The 17,023-nt window shown below is 40.4% G+C and overlaps 1 non-coding gene across 1 annotated transcript; it reads left to right on the top strand.

Moving 5' to 3' along the window:
- Positions 1-426: 426 nt before the first annotated feature.
- Positions 427-499, top strand: TRNAK-UUU (transfer RNA lysine (anticodon UUU)). The gene has a single exon. It is a non-coding gene; the product is annotated as a tRNA-Lys (tRNA).
- The last annotated feature ends 16,524 nt before the right edge of the window (positions 500-17,023 follow it).

Genomic DNA, 17,023 nt, shown 5'->3' with positions numbered 1-17,023 from the left:
ACCTTGGAGACAGGCGCGGATAGCGACGAGGGTCGGGATAAGGCCGGGGGGAAACTGCTTGCGATCGTGCTCCATAGCGGACGTCACCTGCTGAATTAAACGTTCGTAGGTCTCTGGGCTCCAGAGAGCACAGGTGACGAGCCAAGGGTTAAAGGGTAGGAGAAGGTCCCAATACCGCTGTAGCTGACGGAGAGAGACCTTCACGTGGTGAGTCTCTAAGAGGGCAGCGAGCAGGCGGACTTGAGGAACCTGACGGGATGAGAGGGAGGCCCCCATCGCGGCAGAGGGCTCAGGAGGGGGGTGAAGGGAGCAACGCCGGAGAGTCCCTACCTTGAGCGGCGGCACGGGAGGACGGCGATGGGTCCCGTGCGGGGGGTCAGCAGCGGGCTGGCCAGACAAGGGGCCGTAGCTGGGGTCCCTGTGTAGGCCCGGATAGCTCAGTCGGTAGAGCATCAGACTTTTAATCTGAGGGTCCAGGGTTCAGGTCCCTGTTCGGGCACCACCTGTTGGCCTCTGCTGCGGCACTGCAGGCGGGTCACTGCAGGCGAGTCGCTGCCGGGGATCGGGCCTACGCCACGGCCTGACCGGGGCGGCAGCGGGCGGCTCAAGGCTTGGTGGGGACGCGCGGTTCGATGGAGGAAAAAACCACGGAGACGAGGTCTATGCGCAGGTCTGATTTTATTCGGGAAGTACATGGGGTTTTATAGTGTCATGGAGGCGGGGACGTTGTGGGAGGGGCATGTCCGCGGGGCAGCTGAGGATTGGCTGCAGAGGCAAGGGCGGACCTGCGGTTTATGACGTAAGCCATTGATGGCAGAGGGGATTGTTTCCGAGGTTGTGCCGGGGCGGATACGGGATGAGGGCAGTTGAAATGAGGCGGGGAGAACAGCCATCGGCTGGGAGGGGGAAGATAACAGTGGCTGAGAGGAGGGGCAGAGGGAGGCAGCAGCACAAACTGCTGCTGAGAAGGGCCATAATACAGGGAGGTTACGAGGAACAGGCGGGCAAAGTGTAAGGAAGCGAAAGGCAGGGTGGGAGCAGGGGACACCCTCTTGATATCAAGGTGGAGTGGACATAACCATCCCAGGGTCCACAGAATGCTGAGTTCAACATTAAGCCTCCTCCAAGGCAGTTTCTGTTGCCTGCTTTTTTCCTTGTGTGTGGGTCACACTTCCCTGTTTCTTTGCATATCTCATAATTTTTTGTTGAAAACTGGACATTTTAGAGAATATACTGTAGTAACTCTGGACACTCATACTTCCCATTGAGAGCTTGTTTTTGTTGTTTATTTGTTTAGTGTCTTAGCTGGACTAGTTTAGTGAAGTCTGTTTCTTCCCCTGTGTACAGCCTGTAATGTAGCTCCTCAAAGGCAGTCTTTCCCTGATCTCCTTGTTAAGCTTCTGGAAATCTCTACTGGTATCATACCCAGCTCTTAGCCTCTACTAATTTCTAGCTGATTGCTCTATTGTTTTTAACAATGATCTAAGGTATAAATGCATCACAATGGGATCCAATGAAAATGAGGCCCCTTTGTAGAGGTATAGGTAGCCTTTTGGGCCAGTCTTTTTTTTTTTTCAAAGAAGTTTTAGATTACATAAAAGTTACATTAAAAATACAGGGGATTCCCATATATACCATCCTTTCCCCTCTCATATTTTCCCCTATTAACAACATCTTACATTAGTGTGGTTCATTTGTTAATATTGATGAACACATATTGAAACATTGCTACTAACCATGGTCTATAGTTTACATTATGGTTTACACTTTGCACCGGACAATTTGATCGGTTTTGACAAAATATATAATGATCTGTATCAGTCACTGCAGTGTCATGCAAGACAATTCCAATGTCCCAAAAATGCCCCATGTTACATCAGTTCTTCCCTCTCCCTCCCCTTAGAACCTCTGGTAACTATTGTCTTTATATCAATGTTACAGGTTCTTCCATTACTAGAATAATAGTAAATCTACTTTGGTTCATAGTTGTGACTTCCATTATGTGTGTTCATTCCTCAATCTTGAGGATTTGGGGGTGGCAATGCCCACTCTACTTCTGACTGAGAGGGGGCTTAGATCTCATGGGGCAAATGATGGAACTGATTTACTTGCAGTTTCGATACTTTTTTATAGGGGATAGACATTGTCCATCATCATCCTTTTGTTAGTTGTCTTAGGCGAGTCCAATGAACTGGAAAGTAGGTATTGGCTGCAGCTCTGCTGAGATTCAAGGTTCAACTGGCATATGAACAGCCTGAATATTTAAGTTCCTGGAACATATAGTTAATGGATACAGTGCTAATTATAGTTTCAAATAAAAGAGGCAGAAGAACCAGATGTAGGAAAATTATAAATGAGTCTAACTCTGTTACATTGGGTAGACACATTAACATATATTTCAAGGTAAGACCCGCTGATGGGGTACCCATTTTCTGGGGTTGGCTGCCTTGCCTATAGTGTCCAGATGTCTTTAGAGCCCTCAGGAGCACTCCTGCTTGAGGCATTTTTTTTTTTTTTACCATGGTAGCCAGTTAGATCCTCCTGAGATGAACATACCATAACCACTGGGATGACCTCCTGACTTACTTTGAAATCTCATAGCCATGAAAACTCATTTGTATTTAATATTTCTCCCTTTGGTCAAGGTCTTTTTCCAAAGGCATTGCTAGTTGGCGCTTTGGTAATAATCCCTCACTGCCATGGAGGTGGGCCAGTCTTTGAGTCTTACTATGATCACTGAAGCTTTCTTTGCCCATTTTTAAATGGCTTGATTGTCTCCTATTATAGAGTATAATGCCATCTTGACTGGAAGGCCCTTGTTATTTTCTAATAACTCATTTTTTCCAGCTAGATTACTCACACTATTTTCTTTAAACTAAATTGATTTCCTATTTCCTCTCCAGGAGTCTTAGCTTCTTCCCCTTGGTTGCCTTAAAAGAGAGTGCATCTGAATGTGCTTATTAAATATGGCACATTGATTTTGCCAATAAAGTCTTTTGCTGGAAGACTCTTGCTTTTTATCAGTTTTAGGAGTTTCGAGATTGGATAGTAGTACACAGCTTTCAGGGAGAAACCTGAACCAATTTCAAGTTTAATTTATTTTCTGTTCATATGGCAAGCTAATGAACCAGGGAGGTAACTTCAAGCTACAGATAAAGCTACCTAAGGTAAACTAACACTTTATTATTTTTTTAGTTTTTTTTGTCTTTACCAGTAGAGATTTCCAGAAGCTTAACAAGGAGATCAGGGAAAGACTGCCTTTGAGGAGCTACATTACAGGCTGTACACAGGGGGAGAAATAGACTTCACTAAACTAGTCCAGCTAAGACACTAAACAAATAACAAAAACAAGCTCTCAATGGGAAGTATGAGTGTCCAGAGTTACTACAATATATTCTCTAGAATGTCCAGTTTTCAACAAAAAATTATGAGATATGCAAAGAAACAGAGAAGTGTGACCCACACACAAGGAAAAAAGCAGGCAACAGAAACTGCCTTGGAGGAGGCTTAATGTTGAACTCAGCAGAAAAAGACCTCAAAGCAGCTATGTTCAAAGAATTAAAGGAAACCATGCCAAAAGAAGTAAGAGAAGTTATGATGACAATGTCACATCATATAGAGAATATTAATAAAGAGATAAATTATTTTCAAAAGAAATAAATGGGAAATATGGAATTGAAAAGTACAACTGCAATGAAAAATGCACTGGAGAGGCTCAACAGTGTATTTTATCTGGCTAAAGAGAGAATTAGTGATCTTGATAGATCAATAGAGATTATGCAATCTGAAGAAGAGAGAGGAAAAAAGTAGAAGAAAAATGAAAGAAAAATGAACAGAGTCTCAGAGAAATTTGGGATACCATTAAGTGCACCAACCTATGAAACACAATGCTAGGAGAAGAGGACAGAGAGAGAACTAAATAGAAAATACATTCAAAGAATTATAATAGAAAACTTCCTAAATTTGACTTTAAAAAATCATCAATCTACACGTCCAAGAAGCTTGATGAATACCAAATAGAATAACTGCAAAGGAACATCATAGGCAAAATATTGAATGCCAAAGACAAAGAGAAAATCTTGAAAGCAGCAAGATAAATGACTCATCATATGCAAGGAATCCTATTAAGTTTAACAATTGACATTTCATCAGAAACAATGGTGGGCAAAAGATAGTGGGGTGATGTCAAATTGCTGACAAATAAAAGTGAAAATGAATCTTATATACAACAAAGCTAATTTAAATAAAAAGGTAAAATAAAAACATTCCCAGATAAAGTAAAACTGAGAGAACTGGTTGCTAGAATGCTTGCCTCACAAGAAATACTAAAGGAAGTTCTCCAGGTTGAAAGTAAGTGAATGCCAAACTGTAATTTGAATCCAGAAGAAAAAAGTGCCAGTACAGGCAATTATAAAAGACAGTGTAGGAAAGCGGATTTGGCTCAATGGATAGAGCATCTGCCTATCACATAGGAGATTCAGGTTCAAACCCAGGGCCTCCTGACCCATGTGATGAGCTGGCCCACATGCAGTGCTGATGCATGCAAGGAGTGCCGTGCCACACAGGGGTGTCCCCCATGTAGGGGAGCCTCATGTGCAAGTAGTGTGCCCCATAAGGAGAGCCATCCAGTGCAAAAAAAGTGCAGCCTGCCCAGGAGTGGCATCGCACACATGGAGAGCTGACGCAACAAGGTGATGCAACAAAAAGAGACAAAGATTCTCAGTGCTGCTGACAAGAATACAAGCAGACACAGAAGAACACACAGCGAATGGACACAGACAGGAGACACCTGGGAGAGGGGGGCATGGGAGAGAAATACATAAAAAATAAATCTTTAAAAAAAAAGAGTGTAGTTGCATATTTTCCTTTCTTCTTTTAACTTATTTAAGAACAATTACATAAAATAATGTCTACATTTTTAATATAATGTTTATAATTATATGTATTGTTCAGACTAGAACTATAGAAATATGTTATTTGACAATAACAGCACAAAGGAAATAGGTGAGGGCAAAGATGTATATGAGACTAAGGAAATGACACTATGTGGTTCCTTGAATCTGCAGGAACAAATGAAAAGAATCGGAAGTGTAAATAAGAGGGTTAACATAACAAACTATAAATGTATACTTGGTATTCCTTCTTCTCTCTGTTTCTTTAAAGATATGAAATTATCCACAAAAAAACTTACTTTCTACAAAAGTAGAAAACTTACTTTCTACCAAAAGGTAGGTACCCATCTTTGTTGACTATCACCAGCTCCTGGGGAGAAAGTGCCTGGTACATAGTAGGCAGTCAAGAACTGCTTGTTGAACGAATGACTGAATTGTTAATGATTAAAGGCAGTGGAAGTTATTTTAAAAATCTTAAACCTACCAGTAATTTCACCAGCAATTTAGATGCACCTGCAGAAAGTCTTAGCTTTTAGAATTAGCTATTTGTCATCAAAGACATGCTCCCGTCCTAACGCCCCTGTCCTGTGGGTGAGAAACCATTTGTAAATAGGACCTTCAAAGATGTTGTTACTTTAGGTCTGGGCTCATTTGTGAATAAGATCTTCCAAGATCCTATTTAGAGAAAGCCAAACTGAGTGAGAGTGGACCTTAATCCTTGTGATAGGAGTCTTCATAAGCAAAGGAAATCCAGACCCAATATGTTAGCAGATGTCATAAATTAGCAGGAACCAGAAGACTAGACACAGGAAAGAGGGATTGCCACGTGATGGAGGATTATTGAAACCCACAGACTCCAAGAGAAAGTAAGCTCGGCCAATACCTTGATGTTGGACTTCTAGTTTCCAAAACCATGACACAATCAATTCCTTTTACTAAGCCAACCTAATACGTGGTATTTGTCATAGCAGCCTTGGCAAACTAAGACAGGCAGAAACCAGATCTGTCTTTTAATCACTACTGATGTCCAAGTCTAACACAATGCATGGCACCTAGTAGGCCTTTAATAAATATTCATTTAGTGACTGAAGTTTTGTATTTATTATTTCTTGTACCATGCATTAGATATTGATAATATAAAGTACTAATTATTATAATAATTATTATAAAAATGTATTGTTGGATTTGCAACAGATATAAATATAATACGTATAGAAATAATTACATTAAAAAGGGATGGGGGGGAAACGGACTTGGCCCAGTGGTTAGGGCGTCCATCTACCACAGGGGAGGTCCGTGGTTCAAACCCTGGGCCTCCTTGACCCGTGTGGAGCTGGCCCGTGCGCAGTGCTGATGCGTGCAAGGAGTGCAGTGCCACACAGGGGTGTCCCCCGTGTAGGGGAGCCCCACGTGCAAGGAGTTCACCCATAAGGAGAGCCGCCCAGCACGAAAGAAAGTGCAGCCTGCCCAGGAATGGCACCGCCCACACTTCCCGTGCTGCTGAAGACAACAGAAGCGGACAAAGAAACAAGACGCAGCAAATAGACACAGAGAACAGACAAAGGGGGGGGGGGGATTAAATAAATAAATAAATCTTTAAAAATAAAAAAAAAGGGGGAAGTGGATGTGGCTCAAGTGATAAGGTCTCTACCTACCAAATGGGAGGACCTGGGTTCAATCCCTGTAGCCTCCTGGTGAAAAAAGAGAGAACGCCTGCCTTTGCAGCAAGCCAGTGCCTGCGTGGTGAGCTGAGTGCCTGCATGGCAAGCCAAGTGTCCACGCAGTGAGCCGAGTGCCCATGTGGCAAGCCAAGTGCCACACGAGTGCCTGCATGGCAACCCCAGTGCCCACGTGGCAAGCTGAGTGCCCGTGCAGTGAGCCAAGTGCCCACACAAGTACCTGCGTGGTGAGCCCAGTGCCCACGTGAGTGTCCATGTGGTGAGCCAGTGCCCGTGCAAGTGAATCATGCAGCAAGATGATGACGCAACAAAAGTGAGACCAAAGAGAGAGTCAAGGTGAAGCACAGCAGAGACCAGGAACTGAGGTGGAGCAACTGACAGGAAACGTCTTGCCACATCAGAGGTGCACAGGATCGAATCCTGGTGAATCCTAGAGAAGAAAGACAAGAAGAGAACCAAAAAAGAGAAACAGATACAGAAGATCACACAGTGAATGGACACAGACAGCAAGAAAAAAAAAAAACAGCCGGGAGCGGGATGGGAAGGGAGGGGAAGGAGGAGGAAGAGGGAGGGAAGGAAAAAAGTCATAGGGAATAGAGCTATATAGAAGTAAAGTTTCTCACTGGAAGTAAGTTAGTATAACTTCTAATAAATTAAGCTGTATATTGTAGGAGAATGGGTTGTGGTATATGGGTTTTTAATGTAACTTTTATGTAATCTAAGTAAATTTAGGTAATGTGACCTTATTTAGACCTATAAAAAAAGATGTATGTTGTGAATACTAAACCATTAAGAAAATAACTCAAATATAGTTTAAAAATACTAAAGGAATTTAAATTCTACACTATAAAATATCCACTTAAATTTTTTTTAAGTATATACAGGAGGAATAGAGGAAGAAAAAAGATATGAGACATATGGAAAACAAAAATAAAATGACAGACATAAATTCAACCATATCAATTATAAAATAAAATGTGAATAAATTAAACAATCCAATCAAAAGGCAGAGATTGTCAGACAGGATGAACAATAATAAGATCCAACTATATCAACCATATGCTCTCTCTTTTTTTCTGAATTAATTTTATTTTTGCAGCTTTCCTCTTCTGTGCACACTTTCCAAACATTGCATATTTTCTTTCTTTGATTCATTTAACAAACAAGCACTGATGTGTATTGTAGGGAGAGGCGATGATGTATGTCAAGGTTCGTGTTCCACCGGAAGCTCTTCCTATGCTCGCACATTTGTGTGGTGTATCTTCAATGTGGACTCTGTGATGGGCTTGAAACAGTGAAGCCTGACTGAAACACTTCCCACCCTTTTCACATTTAAATGGCTTTTCTCCACTGTGGACTCTCAGAGGGATCAGAAGATTTGAAGCCTAACTCTAGCTCTTTTTACTCCAAAAAATATACAAATGGCCGATATGCACATGAAAAGATGTCAGCCATCGTTAGCCATTAGGGAATAGCAAATCAAAAGCACAAAGTACCACTTTACACCCACTAGAATGTCTATAATGAAATATTAAACAGAGTTTTCATAAGAATTAGCACTTCTATTTTTTATACTAGAGTAGTGAACCCATATGTCTCACAAAAACTTGCATACAAATGTTCATAGTAGCATTATTCAGAATATCTAAAAGGTGGAAAGAACCCAAATGTTCATCAACTAAGGAAAGAATAAGCAAAATATTGGATATTCATACAATGGAATATCATTCAGCTGTAATAACTACTTAATTAATAAATGAATAAAAAATTATAAAATGTGACACTCAAGGGAAACTTGCAAATACCAAGAGAGTGCTAAAGAGTGTGGAACTTGCTAGCAGTTAAAAAACTCCTAGCTACTCTTAAAGGAAAAAAAAAAACTTTTAATGTTAAAAAGCATAAAAATAAAGGACATATGGGGGAAAGACTAAAAAAGATGTATGATATATTTGTTGAAAAAATTATAAACTCAATTGGAAGTCATTAAAGAAAAATGGATTAAGTGTATTAAAGAATAAGTGAAGAGAGATATCTAGTTCATGACTAGGAAGACAATAATGAAATAAATTCTTCTCAATCAATCTATACATTTAATCCAATTCCAAACAAAATCACTATAGAAATTTTTTTAGAGCTTGACAGTCTGATTCTGAACTTTAAACAGAGGAAGGGCAAAGGGGTAAGAATAACTAAGAAAAATTTTTAGATGAATATAACAAAAGGATTTGTGTCATCAGATATGATAATGCTATAATCATTAAACAGTGTGGTACTCGCAAAGGAGCAGGCAAATAGCCTGTTTAGCTTGGCTTTCTCAGGCAGCAGACTATGTCTAACTTCTTAAGAAGGAGGGTAACCTGAGGAAACAAAAAGTGAGGGAAAAGGCTAGTGACACAGAGAAAGTGGAAGAGATAATGCAAGGTACATTGTTGAACTGGCCACAGTTGGCATCAAATGCAATGGATTGTTCAGCCACGCGGTACTCACATGCATAAGTAGTAAAGTTCTAAAATGAAGGCCATCAAAGATACACATCAGACTCACGATAGTAGTTAGGGAAGCTTCATATGACCTTGCCATAATGTACTACTGTTACTTCTGTCAATGTCATTACACCGTCTTTCTTTTCATTGATATTTACCCAATCTTTTCCTGTTGATTAATTTTCAAACATTCTTGGTCATTCTGTAAGTTGTGTCTCTTGTAAGTGGTCTAAAATTGGATTTTGTTGTTATTTTAAACTAATTCAATAATTTCTATCAATCAAAAAGTCAAAGACAACCACACACTCAGAATTCTCCTGCAGAGTCACTTCAGGCAATTGCACAGCTTTCCAGGAGCTTCAGAGCTGCTTATGTAAGTGCCTGGGGAATCGTCCAGAATCCAGTCATGGTCCTTGGCAATGTTTCACGTGGTCAGTTCTCTTGGAGCAGGAGGGCATCATCCCAGGTACATATTGGGGGCAGAAAGTACCACAAAACTTCCATCATGAAATACCTGCTGGGGGAGTTATGCTTAGAGGAAAAATAATAGCATCGAGTATTCTATTAGAAGTCCATCTCTGTATCTAATCACAGTACATATTTCTTGAAACAATTAATTATGTTCTTATACAAATTGTAGGTGCCTTTTTCTGTCATATGAAAAGAACAGCAAGTAGCATTATCTAAATCAGCATTTAGTCATCCAGCAAATATTTACTTGGCACTCAGAGTGAACATGACACTGCACCAGGAAGTAAAGTGATGGAGCAGTAAGACAGACTTGACTGCCTTACTAGATCTGTTTATACAGATAGAAGACAAAGATATCTTACAAATATCTTATACAACACCTTACATTTGTACCACACTGTTGAATTCATAAAGTGCTCTCCTACATGATATTCCACTTAGATTTTTATCCCACCCTTTGAGATCATTTGGTTTCTGCATTATAGAGATAAGAAAAGTGAGTCACAGAAAAATCACACAGCTATTAAGCAGCGAGTGATTTAAGTCCATGTTGCTCTGTTTTCCATCCCAAGAAGCAGATGTGGCTCAAGCAGTTGGGCACCTGCCTCCCATATGGGAGTTCCCAGGTCCATTTCCTGATGCCTCCTAAAGGAAACAAAAAATGAGCAGACAACAAGCAAGACAACAAGCAAACAACAAGCTGACAGTGAGCAAAACAAAAACGAGCAGGGAGTAGATGTGGCTCAAGCAGTTGGGTTCTCACCTCCCACACGGGAGGTCCCACGTTCAGTTCCCAGTGCTTCCTAAAGAAAAAACAGACAATGAGCAAAAAACAACAATGACAAAAAACCCCAAACACAACAAAACTACAACAACAAGAAACAGACAATGAGCAAAAACAATGAGCAGACAACGAGCACAAACAATGAGCAAACAGACCAGGAAGCCATCTGGGGTGGAATCCCAAACCCAAGTCTCACTGGCTGCAAGAGGTCTCTCTTTGCAGCAACGGTGTATAGCTCAGGAGTTCTCAAAGAGCCCACAACTGCTGTGTCTCTACTCCTGAGCTTCTTGTCCTCTCACTTAGAATTCCCCTAACTCTTGCTCAGCCTTTAAGCCCAATTATGAAAAACGAGATCCCAGATGTGAGAATCACTTGCTTCCCTCTCTGGTCATCAACCACTTTTTTGATACTTCTTATAGGCTCTTGATTCAATTCCAGGGGGAAGAGAATAAACATTTATCCAACATTATTAAATATCAGGTACTTCAGCATGTCTATTTAATCCTCACAATAATGCCTTGAGGTATTATTCTTATAGAGCAGTAATATGAAGTGAAGTTTCTAGGAATGGTCTGCCCATGCGCCAGTCTTGGCTCTATTTACTGGCCAGGTTGTTTTACCCTCAGTAAAATGGGAGAACAAAAGCACCCAAATCCTAGGGCTTTTGTAAGAATTAAATAATGCAAAGTGTCTGAGGCACAGTATATTCTCAATACAGGTTAGGTTTCACTAGTCAGTGAGGTTAATGAAGTTCAACTAAATGTTATTTAATCTTCCCAAGGCTGTTAGACCAATAAATTTAGTTAGATTAGATTGAAACAGATCAGTCTTACTCCAAAGCCCACGCTTCTTTCTCAAGAGCAATTGTCCCCAAACTTTTTCATTACATACTCATATCAGCAGGAAAAAAGATATGTAGCCTTAATATTTAATTATCATACATTTTATTTGCAACACTACAATAATACATTATGTACATTATAAATCATACCCAAAAACAGAAAGCAAAAGAAGCCTATAAAAAATATAAGTACAAGTTGCAATACAATTTTCCCATACTCCAGTTTATAATTCTTATTAGAAGGCCGCATCTCTGTGGGAGTTTACATAATTTGACTTTATAGCCATCACCTTAGTGTATGATATAATATCTTGACTATAGCAGTTGCTCAATAAATGTTGAGAATAAAAGAGTATGAGGTTTTAATCTCTGCTGGGAAAAAAAATTAGTCACTGCTGTGCCATACTGACACATCTGAATGCAAAAATGCTCGAAAGAGGCATCCTTGAATTGATTTTAATATATCTGCTAGCTTTCAGCTGTTAAAGGTCAAGCGTTAGTCCTCTTCTTCAGCGCATTAGTTAAGAGAGAGGGTTTGTTATTTAGAGTGAACAGCTGGTATCCCAAAAGGGGCGTTTGCATGGAGAAGGAAGATCCTCGAAGGTAAACAGATTCCATTCAAAATTGTTTGCTTAATCCTATCTGCAATCCGACGGAAAATAAATGCCGTAGCTGTCCCTTTAAAAAAAGTCCTCGATCTTCTTTGGTAATTTGAGGTTGTTTAATAACAATGGCTCTCAATTTTTTTTTCCGATGAATTGACTAAACTAGAGGCACAGTTTTTCCAGCTGGAGGTGACTCTATGGACTGGATGGAAACGTGTGTTTTATTTCCTTCCCCATCAGCTTAGAGGGTGTAAAGGCAGTCACCTGTCAACGCACTCCAGCAATGAAATTCAGCAGCCTCCTTTCCCAATCACCGCTCTCAATCACTTTAAACGGTCTCCGGAGACAATCATTATTATAGGACATGTTCCTAAGAGTAGATAAATGGAACTCCTCCTGCCAGCCCGCATAGGGAAAGATGGACATTCTTGGCCCAAAATATGAAAGGGCCTGGAGCTTTATTGACATTTACATCAAAAATAGTTAGCAATGAAAGCAGCTGTTGTGGCGTGCTTTCACCACAACGTGTTTGGAATATGCTGTGAATTGAAATACAGACCTCCTGACAAGCAATTTACCTTCTGTCAGTCTCCATGTGCTTGCAGCATTACTGGGTACTTGCTGTGATAGGCCACTTAAAGCTGCACATGTGTACAGTTTGGATGAAAGATTAACTACAATTTGAGGCAGGAAGTAACGAATTGTGGAGTGTCATTCATAATGGCCTACATTGTCATCTGCAGGGTGACACCATAGCAAGAAGGTGCCTCTGTTGTGACTGGCTTATGGAATCAGATGTCATTCATTCTAATGAAGATCTGACTACAATTCTAATGAGCAGAGTGCAAGACAGCTCAGGACTGGAAGCATTAGTCTGCCTTGTTTGTTGACATTACAGGGATGGCTAAAATGCCATTAGGCAAGGAATTCTTTCAGAAGCGATTAAACAGGGGGCAATTGTAATGCAGCGTAGAATGACCCAGAACAAAGGATGTGCCAGGAGTTAATTTCTGTTTTTTTCTTCTCGGTTGATCCAGTACATTGCATTTCCCCCCTTTAAAAATGTGTGCTGTAAGAAACATTTGGAAGTCTCATGAGGAAATGACCGATTGCTTTGTTTAAGCAAGATCTAGAGTTCCAGCCTCTTTGATGCAAAATTTGGTACCATGTTTTAATGGCACTTCCGGGAAGCACTGTGACATTTATTACACAAAAAGAGTAGATTAAGTGCTTAGCTGCTTTTTCCCAAAAAACTGCTGCCCTGACAGATGCTATTGGCAGCTCTAGATCTAGTCACATCTAAACAGAATAAGTAATTGATGTAGCATTTCCTCCCTGGGCTAAGAAGTTTGTCATTTTCAATCTGATAAGCTGCTCCACAGTGTAGGGTCAATGGGCAACTGCCTAAGCTGATTTTTCTCTAGAAATCAAGTTCTTTATGAGTCATTATCATGTTTATGAGTCATTACGCATTTCTTTTGAAAAGAGGACAGTGGGTTTCATTTTCCTTACTAAGTGCTGGGAAGCTGCTCTCTCTTTTCTCTTTTACTTACAATTGACTCTTTGGGTTTCTTGTAGTAGTAGCTAAGGAGGAAGTTGTTGAAAACAGTTTGATTTTTCATACCTCAGGTAAGAAGAATGCATTTAGTACAGCAATACTGCAAACATCCAAAGCCTTTGCTTTTATGGTTATGCAGTTGGCCATCAATCCTTGAGCTGTCCAGGTATTGAATTCTGCAATTTTCATAGCCCCCTTGCCCACTAGAATCTCAGACTGGCTGTGTCCAGTGTTGCTACTTCTGCTTCAGATACAACAATGGTCTAAGGTCCTTCAGTAAAACTGGGAATCTAGGCTGCCAGGCCCTTCGTGCCAGCCCAACTTCATTCCCAAGCTGGGAATTGAAAACCTACCAGCAAAGGCATATTTTTCTGCCCTCTCCTTTTGTTTGAGAGAGAGAGAGAAAGAGAGATCAGACACTGATCTCAGATGAATGCTGGAAGAATTAACTAAGCCTTCGTTGGAAGCATATTCCTGGTCATAACTATTCCAAATGTGTTCCTGCAAATATAAATACATGCCATGTATTTCAGACACCATAAATTCAAGGAATCATTTGTTGTGATTGGCTCTTGGGTGTTTGGCGGCTAACGCTGGCTCAGCAGAGAAAATTTATGTGAGGTGAGTTCTAACAATCTGTGTGCACCAAAGCAGAGGCGATCCTGCTGGGTGACTTTTGCTTCCAATGAAACTGCTTTATTTGAGTCTTTTTGTGTCTTTCAGCCAACAAATAACTGAAGGAAATCACCTGCAGCTGTCTAACTGCTGGCAGAGATGGGCTTTAAGGCAGCTATGCCAATTAGCATGCTCCTGGAGTTCTCCCCAAAAATCAAACAGACAGCAAACCCAACATTTCCACTGAGTCACTTACTTTAGCCTCTCCATTAACCCAGGTCTTTCTGTTTATTAAAAGCCTATTCTTATTCCTACGGCTGCTGTAACAATTCACTGCAAACGTGGTGGCTTAAAAGAATGCACATTGATCATCTTACGGTTCTGGAGGTTAGTAGTCCCAAATGGGTCCGACTGCACTAACATCAAGGTGCCAGCGGGACTGCACTCCTGGAGGCTCTAGGGGATGACCTGATTCCTTGCCCTTTTCAGTTTCTAAAGGCCACCTGCATACTTTGGCTTGTGGCCCCTTCCTCCATCTTCAAAGTCAGCCATCCCAATGCTCCTTCTATGGCTCTGACCTTCCCACCTCCCTCTTTCCCTCCTAAAGACCCCTTGGGCCCTCCTGGATCATCCACATCAATCACATCTGCAAAGTCCCCTCTGCCACTGCAGGTGACATAGTCATTGGTTCTGGGAATTAGGGCATATGTCTTTGGGGAAGCCAAAATCCTGCCTTCCACACCTCTTTTACAGAAATCCTTTCTGTGTTCATTGCCTCTTTGGCCCTCACAACCCTCACAGATCGTCGTGGCAGTGAGGGCTGGGAGTCCCACAAGGTGAGTGAACCAACTGAGGCTTAGAATTGGTCAGGACTTGCCCAGCTCTAACTGGCAAAGCTCTTTCCACCCTGCCTTAGTGTTCACAGAGGCGTGGCCTTGTTTCAGGCAGAATCATATACCCTGAAGGCTTGGTTTTTTTGGTAAGTCTCAGTTTTATACACATGTGAAGAGAAGTGAGAGTTACAAAGTCACACAGAGGAAGTACGGATGATGATGATGCTGCAGTCTAGCCTTAGTTCTTTCCCACGCCAATCTCTCACAGTCTGAGTCTCTGCTTTCTTTGGGCTCTGAAGCTGGGCCTGCCTGAGACCAAATCTTTAATTTCCTTTCCCAAACCTCCTATCCACTCAACACACCTACTTATCAAGCTTTTCTTGGCACAGCAATGTCCCTCTAAGACCGACCATCCCTGAAATAGCCATGTTCTTAAAGAATCCCTCACTTCAGTTCCAAGTCAATAAATATTATTACAAACAAATATTACGTATGGGCATGGCATATGTTGAACTTTCTGATAGATAGGAGTGAAACAGTCATTCCCCTGCGATTTCAATAGTACACCAGTTACACCTATTTAGAATTTCAACCGGTTCTTTTCTATCCTGGTGTCCTCAGCCAGATTACTCAGAGCTTCTCTGAAACTCCAGGTCTTTATCTTCAAAAAGGTGATAGCCAGGCAGTGTAGTTATCGATTAAAAATGATGATGTGATAGCACCATGCTTGGTGTGTGGAATTTTAAAATGTTAGTTCCTTCTCCTTCATTGTTATTGGTCCAGAGAGAGAGAGAGAGAACAGCTGTATCACATACCTAAATTAGTGTATTTGCAATTATTTTAAAAAATTAAATATAATGTGGAATCTCAGTCAGTATGCTGAGATGATTCTAAGTGAGCAGGTTCCAGTTGCTCATCGTATCTCGTCTTGGGCGTATTGGCCCCAGATTGCAGGGAATGATAGTCATTCTACTAAATTGTATGGGAGATTGCTACAGATATAAGATAAAAAAGACTAAAAGACTGGGTGATGTAAATCACTTTACTTAAAACAGAACCATGGGGAATTGAGAGATAATAAACTAAAAGCCCTTGTCCTATCTCCTTCATTCCACCCCAAACTCTTTCATTAGTGGTTTTACCATGCAGTCATTCATTTGAAATTTCCTGAACACTTACTAGATAGTGTTGCATGCATAGATTCATTTGCATAAGCCTAGGAATACTAAGCTTAATAAGACTTAGGTTGTCCTCCAAAATCTCAAGGCAGTCAGTAACAATTGAAAATGAGTGTGTGATAAAGTATGCCAAGATGTTTTCGGAGCAAAATGAAAGGGCATCCATTTCGGCCACTAAAGTAAGGGATTTGGGGTTGCTTTGCTAGGAAGGGAATATCTAATACGAGATACGAATATTAAATAAGAACTAAACAGATAAATAGAGGAAAGAGCAAGAGTATTCAAGGTAAAAGTAGAGCTTAAAAATACACACACACACATATATATCTGTAAATGGATCAATACCTGTTCAAAGCAGAGGCTCAGATAAGATTAAAAAAATGAAAACCAATTCGAACTATAAACTATTGCAATTCACATTAAGCATAAATTAATAAAGGGATGTTTGGAATAAAACGAATAGTAATAAGATGTGCCAGGCAAGTACTAAACAAAAGAAAGCTGGTAGATTGATAAATCAGGCATAATAGAATTTTAGGTGATAGGATAAAAGAAACATTGCACCAAAAAAAAATTGTGACAAGCATGACCTGCTTCTATTACAACTTTGCCTCTTATAAACAAGGAAAAAATTGTCAAAATAATGAGAAATCTGCAAATCTACAATGATGGTTTAGAGTTTAACATACCTCAAATATCAGAATTACTAAGAATATAGATTTGAACAGTATAATTAACAAGTTTAATCTAATGGATTATTCCAAAAACACTGCTGTTTTCCCAAAATAGAGTTAACTTACTTTTTCCTTCCAAGCACAGTTTGAATAATTAAAAAGCTGACCATGTACTAGGCCTCAAAATGGAGGTCCAAAATTCTAAAAAGTCGGCATTTTACAAACCAAATGCTCTGATCACAGTGCAATAAGCCCTGAGATCAATAATGAAAATACTTTCCCTGAAACCCATATATTTGGAAGCTAAAGCAAGTCTAAATCATTGAGAGGAAAAGGGGGAAATCACAATGAAAATTTAAAAATTCATGTCAAAAAAGGAAGATGAAGCCATTTCATAATTCATGGTTCGA

The sequence above is a fragment of the Dasypus novemcinctus genome, chromosome 14 (genome assembly GCF_030445035.2).
Source record: "Dasypus novemcinctus isolate mDasNov1 chromosome 14, mDasNov1.1.hap2, whole genome shotgun sequence".
Classification (NCBI taxonomy): Eukaryota; Metazoa; Chordata; class Mammalia; order Cingulata; family Dasypodidae; genus Dasypus; species Dasypus novemcinctus.
The sequence above is the reverse complement of the archived record's forward strand: the minus strand, read 5'-3'. Positions and strand labels throughout refer to the sequence as shown.